Here is a 10,116-nt window from a genome sequence, read left to right on the forward strand (position 1 = left end):
CGCTAATTAAATGCTGCCGCAGCATCTCTTCCTTCAGGGAGCTATAGAAATGTGCCGAATTAATGCAGGCAGGGAGCGGTGGGTTCACAAGCCTGCTAAGGTCCCTCCTGCCTGTGCAGAGGAAAGGCCCAGGGGGCAGGAATGCAATTGCTCAGCCCCCGGGGGGGCTGGTTAAGTGAAGAAAACTCTGCCCTCATACTACTCAGCTCAACTAGCCCACAGAGTGTCTACCCAACACCACCTCTGCTGCTCCAGGTGAATTCATTGGTTAAATACTTTTTAAAAGCTCATTAAATCCCATTTCTGGGTATATATCCACAAGAATTGAAAGCAGGATCTCAAAGAGATATTTGTACACCTATGTTCACAGAAGGCCTGTTCGCAATAGCGAAGAGGTGGGAGCAACCCAAGTGTCCATCAACCGATGAACGGATAAACAAAACGTGGCATATACATACAACAAAATATTATTCAGCCTTAAAAAGGAAGGAAATGCTGACACACCCTACAACATGGATGAAACTTGAGAACATTCTGCTAAGTGAAATAAACTAGATACAAAAAGACAAATACTGTATGATTCCTCTTATATGAGGTAACTAAAGTAGTCAATACATAGAAACAGAAAGTAGAATAGTGGTTACCAGGGGCTGGGGCGAGGGGGAAATGCGGAATTGTTGTTTAATGGGTACAGAGTTTCAGCTTTGCAAGATGAAAAAGTTGTAGAGGTTGGTTGCACAACAATGTGAATAAACTTAACACTACTTACTATACACTTAGAAATAGTTAAGATGGTAAATTTTATGTTATGTATTTTTTACCACAATTACAAATTTTAAAAAACTCATTAAAAAATTTAAGTAATACATGTTCAGAGTAAAAGAATTACAAAGATAAAAGGAATAAGCTAAAAAGTAAATGTTCACCTTCCCTCACTCCTGGGCCCACTCTCCAGAGGCAGCCATCGTTAATAGCATCTTCTCTATGCTTTCAAAGTGTTCTACGACTCTGCGAGCATGTGTGTATTTATATCTTTGTTGACTTCAGTTTCCGTACAGATTTTAATGGTTTTTTCTTTCTACAAAATACAGCATCACACTAAACACAGCTGTTCAATTAATATGTCTCAGAGAGCTTTCCAAATCAATACACATGGATCTGCCTCGTTATTTTCAACAGCTGTATCAGATCCCATTTTATGGACGTTTCATAATTTATTTAGTCTGTCCTCTATTGATGCACATTAGTAGTTTCCACTTTTTCATAATGAAAAAGTTGCAGTGAAAATAGCGTTGTACATATGTTTTGCTCACATATGCAAATGTTTTGCCTCAATACATAGAATTTAACTGGGTTAAAAGATATGCATATTTATTAAGACATTGCTCTTTGTCTTTCAAGAAATCTGATCAACTCACTCTCCCACCAACAGTGAGTGAGAACACCCTACATTCTTGACAATACTGGGTCATCAAACATTTTCAACCTTTGCTAACCTGATGGGTGAAAAATAAATACTATAAGCATATTTCATATAGTTGTTGACCATGTGTATTTATTTTTTCTTTGAACATCCTGCTAATAACGTTCTTTGCCTATTTTTTTCTTTGGGATTGTTTCTCTTTTTATTATATATAATTTTAAAAATGCTTTATACTAAGGAAATGAATCCTTTGATAAATGTATTGTCATTTGATTTTGTTTTGATATTTTTTTGTCATTCATAAGTTTTCATCTGTATGTGTTCAAGTTTATGGATTTTTTTTCCTTCTTAAAAGGGTCTTACTGCAAAATTATAAACAGAAATCTAGAAGACAATGACACCTTGGCAATGACAGGTCCACTTTGCATCCCTCATCTTTCCCTGACCTTGGCACTTGCTGCCTGCCTCTCCCTGAATCCTCTTTTCATGAGACCCATAGAATGTTCTGGACTCCTCCTCCAGCTTCCCTATTCTGCCTTGTTAGGAAACTCAACATTTTTCTAAATGCTTTTCACCCTTCTAAAACTCCCCCATTTGATAACCAGGAAAATCTCCTGTCCCTCCAAGACTTTGAGGGGATGTGTCCCAATTATGAATCCCTCTGTCTTCTGCATAACCTCATCACACAAGATTTTTTTTCAAACTCTCCTCAGTTTGTAATATGAAAACTTATGCATTTTTTCATTTTCCCAATAAAAATGATACCGACTTGTTTTTTTCAAAGGAAACCTCCCTCAAGATTCTAATCTCTCAATCTTATCCCTAACCTACCCTGAGTTGAGAAACACTTTTCAGAAAAACTTTATTTTTAAAAAAATTTAACCAGAATGACATTTAAATTTTTTTTAAATGGTTGACTTGGGAAAACAATCTATAGGCAACTTATTTTGAGTAACATATCCCTCCCTGAGGACAGATTTCAAACCTCATAACACCCAACAAAACCTTTTAAAGACTAGGGTGAAGAGACTGAGTTTGAAAATTACCTTTCTTTTATTCCTTTGTTCTCCTGTCCAGAATATTTCCATTCCCTCCTTTTTTTTTCTTGTAGAAGAACTACAGACCCCTCTCTATTCTTTCAACAATTCATTAAAGCTAAGAGACAGTCTCTTCTTCTAATCCCGCAAAGTTAATTACTAAGCTTGGAAGAGAAACAGTGGTTGGAGACCAGCTCTCTGGTCCCAGGAAGGTGAATGGAATCCAGAAGAGCTGTTTACCATGCAGCATGGCCCTGGAACCCCGCTTCTACTGTCAGAGTTAACGTGGGCCAATGCCAGGCAGCAGTGTCAGAGAGCTCCCCTGGGGCGCTGTGAGTGCTCTCTGCAGGGCACAGCACTTCATCATCGGAGAATTAATGAAACATTACACGGAGAAGCAGTGGGCTCCCACAAAAAAAGCAGTCTACCTCTCAGCTCTTTCTTCCTGACTCCACACTCAAAGACTGGTTAACTGGTAGCTTTAGTGATAATGGGACAGGTGAGCCAGAGAGAGGGAGACAGGTATTCAGAGACATTACAGACGAGAAACTCAATGGTTGGGGCTATGACTTACACATCCTTATATTCCTAGTTCCTGGCACTTAGCAGGTCCTCAATAAATGTTTAATACACGAATGAACAAATGAGCCAACTAACATACTGTGTTAAGAGGGAGAAAGAGAATATGTGAGATATATTATCAACTTTTAACAAGATACCTTAGTTGGGTCATCCCCCTATGAGGAAGAGGCAGATACACAGGCACAAAAATATCAGAATTTCCTATTAATGTTTCTGGTAATCAGTAAAATACCAGTTTAGACCTATATCAAGTCAGGATTTAAATGAATTCTGACACAGGCTGGATTAAACTTTTACCTGCCATTAACTAGTAATGAAACTTTGAGCAAATCACTTAATCTCTCGGAGGTCAGTTTTTTTACAAAATGGGGATAATACTGATACCGGCTCAAGACAAGGTTGATATAAGGGAACCCATATTGTAGAAAAGAAAAACTCTATTATAACTTTGAATGACCTCTGATAAACTAACCCAGCTGGATCTGCACCCTCCAGGAGATCTAAAACTGCTCTGTAGATTTTACGACCCCTGCTTGTGCATGTACCTCCCAGCTGTGATAAGATAATAACTTTGTTTTTTTGAGTTCCTTAGGAATGTGATGACCCCCAAACAGAGAGTCTATGCTGATAGCCATCATCAGTGAAAACTGAAAGATCTGGTGTGGCACTCCCAGTGTGTAACATCAGAGGGTCAACATTCCTAACCCCCTCCCCGATAACCCAATGGCCTCTATAACTGCTGTAAGATTTCATGCCCCCTTAAGATGGTTCTTTTGGACATGAGTCGGCCATCTTCCATCTTACTAGCAAGCTGTAATAAAAAGTCCATTTTCTCCTACCACCTTGCCTCTTGACTATTGGCATGTCTTGCAGCGAGCAGAAGGCCCCACATTGGGGGGTAACAATACTGCATTTTTCAAATATAAGGTGTCATATTGCAAAAGATGCCATTATTTATGTGCATGATAATTACATATTGCTATGTAACAAATTACACCCCAAACTCAGCAGCTTAAAACATTTATCGCACACACTTTCTGAGAGTCAAGAATCTGGGAGTGGCTTGGCCAGGTGGTTCTTGCTCAGGGTCTCTCATGAGGCTGCAGTCATCTGCAGGCTTGAGTGGGGCTGGAGGATCCATTTCCAAAATATCTCACTCACATGGCTATTGGCAGGAAGCCTCAGTTCCTCGCTAAATGGGTCTCTCCAGAAGGTTGTCTGAGTGTCTTCATGACATGATAGCTGTTTTCCCCCAGAGTGAGTAATCAAGGGGGTGAGGTGGGTGCAGAAGGTGGGTACCTTGAAATGTCTTTTATAACCTATCCTCGAATGTGATGCACCATCACTTCCACTGTGTTTTATTGGCCACATAGACCAATCCTGATACCATGTGGAAGCGGACTACATAAGAGCATGAATCTAGGAGGTGGAATCACTGTGGGCCATCTTGGAGGCTGGCTACCACAATGTGTCACTAACAGAAAAGAACCCAGATAATTAAATCACGACAATGCTTTTTTATTACTTGGAATTACTATTTCATATTGTATTAACCATGCCTTGTATTTTCTGTTGCTTTGACATCTTGGGGCCTTGCTGACCCTGTAGGGACTGCCCCTCCCAGGGTTAGCTAATTCATAGAGATAGCAAACAACTCGCCTGGGAGTGCACCTTCATATGCACATCAACCAATCCAGAGCCAGAACCCAATCACCTCTTTTATGGGGCTCTCACACTCTGGGCCACTATCCAGTTGCCTTAATCACCCTGGAGCCAGGTATCAGACAAGTATGGACAGCCTCCATGTCCCAGAGCCCACCAAAATTATTCAAATTAGCCAGTCCCAAGCCTACTCACCCTGCATTGCCTGCTCCTTCTTGTAGAAACCACAATAAAGTCTCTTCCCACACTTGCCCCTCACACCCTCTGCCTCCTGGTTGACTCAGGTGCTTTCCCGTGTGGCCCTGCATGGCTTGCCACGCCTATTTCTAGAGACTTCTTCCTTTACGACAGTCGTTTCCTTTTCTGTGTCTCACCAGGACTAGTTAAAACAAATCCCAGTACCCTTAAAACATACACTTACTCAAAGAGCATTTTAGGCCTTTTTTAGATTAGAGGCATTTGAGGCATGCTGAAGAGCACCCAGTTTCACCAGCATTTTATTCATCAGTTCTAGTTTCATTTTTTTTCCTATATTGAATCACATATCCCTGGAAGTTAATCAGCTTCTGTTCAAAGTCAGCAAGAAGTTTCTGACCAATTGGTTCATGCCTTAATGATTAGTCCTGTGCTCTGCATGGGTCACACAGGCCTCTCATTGCATTAAAACTTCTTCCATTTATTCCAAGGGATGTGACAATTTCCTCTTCATTCATTTGCCTTGTTTGGTGTTTGATAGGCAATCCTTTTGCACGAATCTTAGCATGTCAGTAAAACTTCATTTACTAGTAAGTGTCTTTCTTTCTTAGTTCTGAAAAGCACTTGGTTGCTACTTTGCAAAAAATATGGCCCCGAGTTAATTCCTCCAGTGGCAAACCCTTGCTTCGCTAATACCAAAATTAACCCCCTGCTCTGCTTCTATGCCTTTCTAAGTACAAAATAACCTTTCATTATAATACTGATTCGTAGTATAATCTTTTTGAAGACATCTTAAACAGCATGTACATTTAACACGTAGTATCAACAATGCATATTACTCAACAGAAATGATGACAATATGAAGAGCATGCTCAATTTGCACAGGCACAAGCGATGACAGCAGTGATGTCACAACTGCTGCGTGGCTGACACTGATGCCAACTTCAGATACACTCTAATTTGGAAAAATGCATCTCAGAATTGATGAACTGATGTAAACACCTTCCTATATAAGGTGCTTAGCATAGCTTCTGGCCCATAGTAAGCTCTTAATAAATGTTCATAATCAACAACAATAACAAACTCTCCCCAAACAAAGCTCCTTTTATCCAATGTGTTTGGCTACAAAGAGGGTTAGGATGTTCTGGTCTTCTCAGACCTGGGTTTGCTGGAGACAGAGACTATGGCAGCAGAATGGCACCACCTTGGATGCCACTGGTCTCCAGTGGGTGAGCAGAGGCTGGGCCTGGAGAAGGGGCAAGCTTATGTTGCTTGGTCATGGGGAATGAAGAGGTACTGCCAGGGCTGGGTGCAGTCTCTGTGACACCAAGGACGTAGGAGAGCCTCCCACACGGGCCAAGAGATCTAGAGAGGAGAAGGCAGCCAGCTTTTATTGAGTAGTCTGTATTAAGAGCTTTAATTAATACTCATTTAGTGCTCAAATCAACACTGCAGAGTAGAAATTTCCCCATTTTACAGAAGAGAAACTGAGACTCAGTAAAGTTCTTATTATCATAGCTGGTGGGTGACAGAGCCAGGGTTTGCACCAGGTGTCACTTGTAAGCCTGAGCTGTTCCTGTAATTCTATCAGGGCACCGTAGGTAAAGAATCTGAGTCTGCTATGCATCCCTCTGCCTCCTGCATTATTTCTGCCTCTGCTAATCAAATGTTGTATGATGGAGAGCCTTCAGAATTTTTTTTTAAACAACAGAGGGTTATAGCTATAAAGGGTATACTCTGAGCAGATTAATGTTGTAAACAAAATTGCCCCCGGAACATCAAAATCACTTAATATGCTCAATTGCTTTCAAAGCACGCATTGCAGAGAACTGTTATGCTGATTACCAATAATTATAATCTACTCATTAAGGAAAGTCCCGAAGGGCTTCTACAAAAGAACACTTCACGGCTAAGATGGAGTTACTCTGTGTACTTGAAAATAATGAAGATACCGTTCTTTTAAAAATTATCTAATTTAGGCTTTACACTGATTTATACTGTGCTTCTCCGCAAGGACTCTGAATGAAAGGGTTTTGCTAAATTGAAATGGAAGCTTTCTCCCCAAAGATCCAGAGCAGCTTCCCCCAGATCACTGACATGTCAGCTTCCTGCAGAGCAGGGATGAGAGGAGAGAGCTTCAGGGAAGAATTCAGATCTGAAAGATACATCTCCTGAAGTATCTGTTTTTCTTAAACATTTTGGTTCCAAAGAACTTGTTTCTCCAAAGATTCTTAAGATTCATGGACATTTGTGGAGAGAAGACACTAGATTTACTGAGAGCAGCCTTACATCTTTTAGAAACAAAGTTAATATAAACAAACACATCGGGGTTGAGAACTTAATACGGGTCAAGTACTCAATGGGCTGAGTGCTTTATTTCCCATTTTAGTTACATCCTTAGTTAAAAGAAACTGCCAGGCCAGCTCAGGTGTGGCTGCAGGGGGCTATAGGAGACTGAGGAATCTTACAGAAATCCAAGAATAGGAATCCAAGAACAGAAATCATAGGGTCTCATGGAAGCTGGAACTGAATCTAAGAAGGCACCCAGCCATCAGGAATTTTGTGACTCTCCACAGGGGACCTGCCTTTCTCTTTGCATCTATTAATTTGCTTTCAACTACAAGAAACAGATAATCCAATTCAAAGTGGCTTAAATAGTCAGGAAAGTTATTGTCTCACAGAACTGGAATCCAGGTGTACGGTGGGTTTCAGGGTTGTGTGATCTAGTTAACCAACAACATCATCTACAGCCCAGTTTCTTTCCTCTTCATTCTGCCATCCAGATCAGCTTCATCCTAAGGTTGATTCTTTTTGAGTATGATCGTAAGGTGCTGGATAGTGGAAATGTGAGCTACATGTTTCCTGACCGACATCTTCAAAGAGAATTGTTCCCCCCAGAAGTCCCAGAAACCTTTACCTTATGGTATTATTGACCTGAATTAAGTCACAGGATACTCCTAAATTAATCCCTTATGCTGACAGTTTTGATCTAGTTCTAGCTCTAGTTATAAGCAAGGAGTATACGACTATCACGATTGATTGCTCAGGACACATCCTTCGAGTGAAGTCAGGTATGTGGATGGTGGAAGGAAAGAAGGGGGATAGAAAAAAGAGAAAGTGAAAATAATTCCTAAGTTTTTGGTTCAAGTAAACAGGTAGACACTGAAGCCATATGGGAAATCTTGGAGGAAAAACAGGTTGGAGGTGGGGGTGGGAATCAGGAGCATTGTTTTGAACGTGCTAGTTTTGAAATGCCTATGAGATATCCAAACAAAGACGCCGTGTAAGCCATGGGATATTTGAATTTGGAGCTCAAGGAAGTGGTCGGGGCTGGAGTTAGAACTTTGAGAGACATCAGCATATGACTAGGATTTAAAACTATGGGAATGGATGAAATCAACTAAAGAAAGAATATATAGAGAAAAAGAGGTAAGGATCCAAGGCTGAAGGCTGGGGCACTCCAACATCTAAAGGGAGAGCAGAGGAGGAGAAGCCAGCAAAGGGAACCAAGAAGCAACAATCAGTAAGGCAGGAAGAAAACCAGAAACATGTACTGTCCTGGAAATCAAGAGAAGCAAGTGTTTCTTGAAATAGAGAGAAATGAATTATGTCTAACGTTGGGAGGCTGAGTAAGAGACAGACAAGAGGTGAGCACTGTATTGGCAACATGAAATCACTGGCGACCTAGACAACTGCAGTTTCAGTGGAGTGATGGGGACAGAAACCTATATGGAAGTAGGTTGAGGAAAAATGGGATTTGGGGAAGTGAAAAATTTAATTTAGACAACTCTTTCAAGAAGTTTTTCTGTGAAGGTTAGCAGAGAAACGGGCAGTAACTAAAGGGGAATATGGGGCCAAAGCAGTTTTTAAAGAAGGAAGATCGTAGAGCTTATCTATATGCCAACAGGAATGGCCTATCAAGAGAAAGATGATGCAGGAGAGAAAATAATCGAAGAAGCAAAGACCTTGAGAAGTCAAAAGGAGATAGGATTCAGTGAACAGGTGGAGAAGTTGGCCTTTCATAGAAGCAGAGATATTTCATTCAGGAGGAAAGGCAGAGAATGAGCACAGGTGCAAGTCACGTGGTTGATATGGTAAAGGAACGAGAAGGGAATTCCCACCTGATTGTTTCTATTTCTGCCATGAAGCAGGTGGCAAGGTGATCCGTGAGAAATGGGGGGAGGGGTTTTGAAGAGAGGTGAAGGTATAAAACAGCAATTTCAGGGAGTGGGAAAGTAAACAGACAAGGAAAGTATATGAGGATTGCTCAGCAGTCTTGAGCGCTCATTTAGGCTTGTGGTCATGAATTCAAGAACAGACGTGGTTTTTCTGTGGCAATTTCCAGCTATTCAGACTCAGACATGTACAGAGTTGAGGTTTTTCTAAATTAGCATAAAGGAGGAGGAGAAACAAGGAATTAACGGCGATTGCAAGGGAGTGACCACAGTGATAGACTACACAACCTGGGCTGAATAGGGAAAGAGGAGAGGACCCGAGGGGAGGCGACAGCTAGCTGTCCACCAAAACTCATTTCCCCTCCATGTGATCACAAGAGGACCCGGCACCTGGCTGGTCAGGCACACTACATTTCCCGGGCTCTCTCGTTTGCTATATGTGGCCATGGGATTGCGATCTCTCCAACTCGAGCGGCAGTGACGTGTGCCCCTAATGGACAGGGGCGTTAAGACCAGGCAGAGCCTCCTCCACACCCTTTCACCCTCTCCCCATGCTCAATCCAGCACAATGCCACAGGGGATCAAGATGAAAGGGACTTGGGTCCCTGAATGGCTGTGTACGGCAGAACCACTCATTGACTAGGAACATCTGTCCTGTGCTGTCACCTGAGAGAGAAAAACTCCTATCTGGGTTGAGCCATTGCATTGTGGGGTGTTTTAGTTAAAACAGTTTAACTTACCCTAACTGGTCCAGGTTGGGTCAGGTTATTCGAGGCTTCACTGAGGTCAAAGATCGTCTGTGGAGGTAGTAAAGTGAGTAAGGTGAAGGGCTATAAGAGGCAGGTCAGAGGGGAGTGTATGAAATTAAGACTTTGTCGGTGGTGGTTAGAGGTGATGAAAAGACCAAAGATATAACTAAGGGAATGTATGACTAAGGTGGAGGGAAGTGCATATTAGCCTCAGAAAGGCTAGGAAATCGGCCCATGGCCACACAGCTAAGGAGCCAAAGGGCCAGGATTCACACTGAGGCTCAAGCCACTTC

This window comes from Diceros bicornis, chromosome 5 (genome assembly GCF_020826845.1).
Source record: "Diceros bicornis minor isolate mBicDic1 chromosome 5, mDicBic1.mat.cur, whole genome shotgun sequence".
NCBI lineage: Eukaryota > Metazoa > Chordata > Mammalia > Perissodactyla > Rhinocerotidae > Diceros > Diceros bicornis.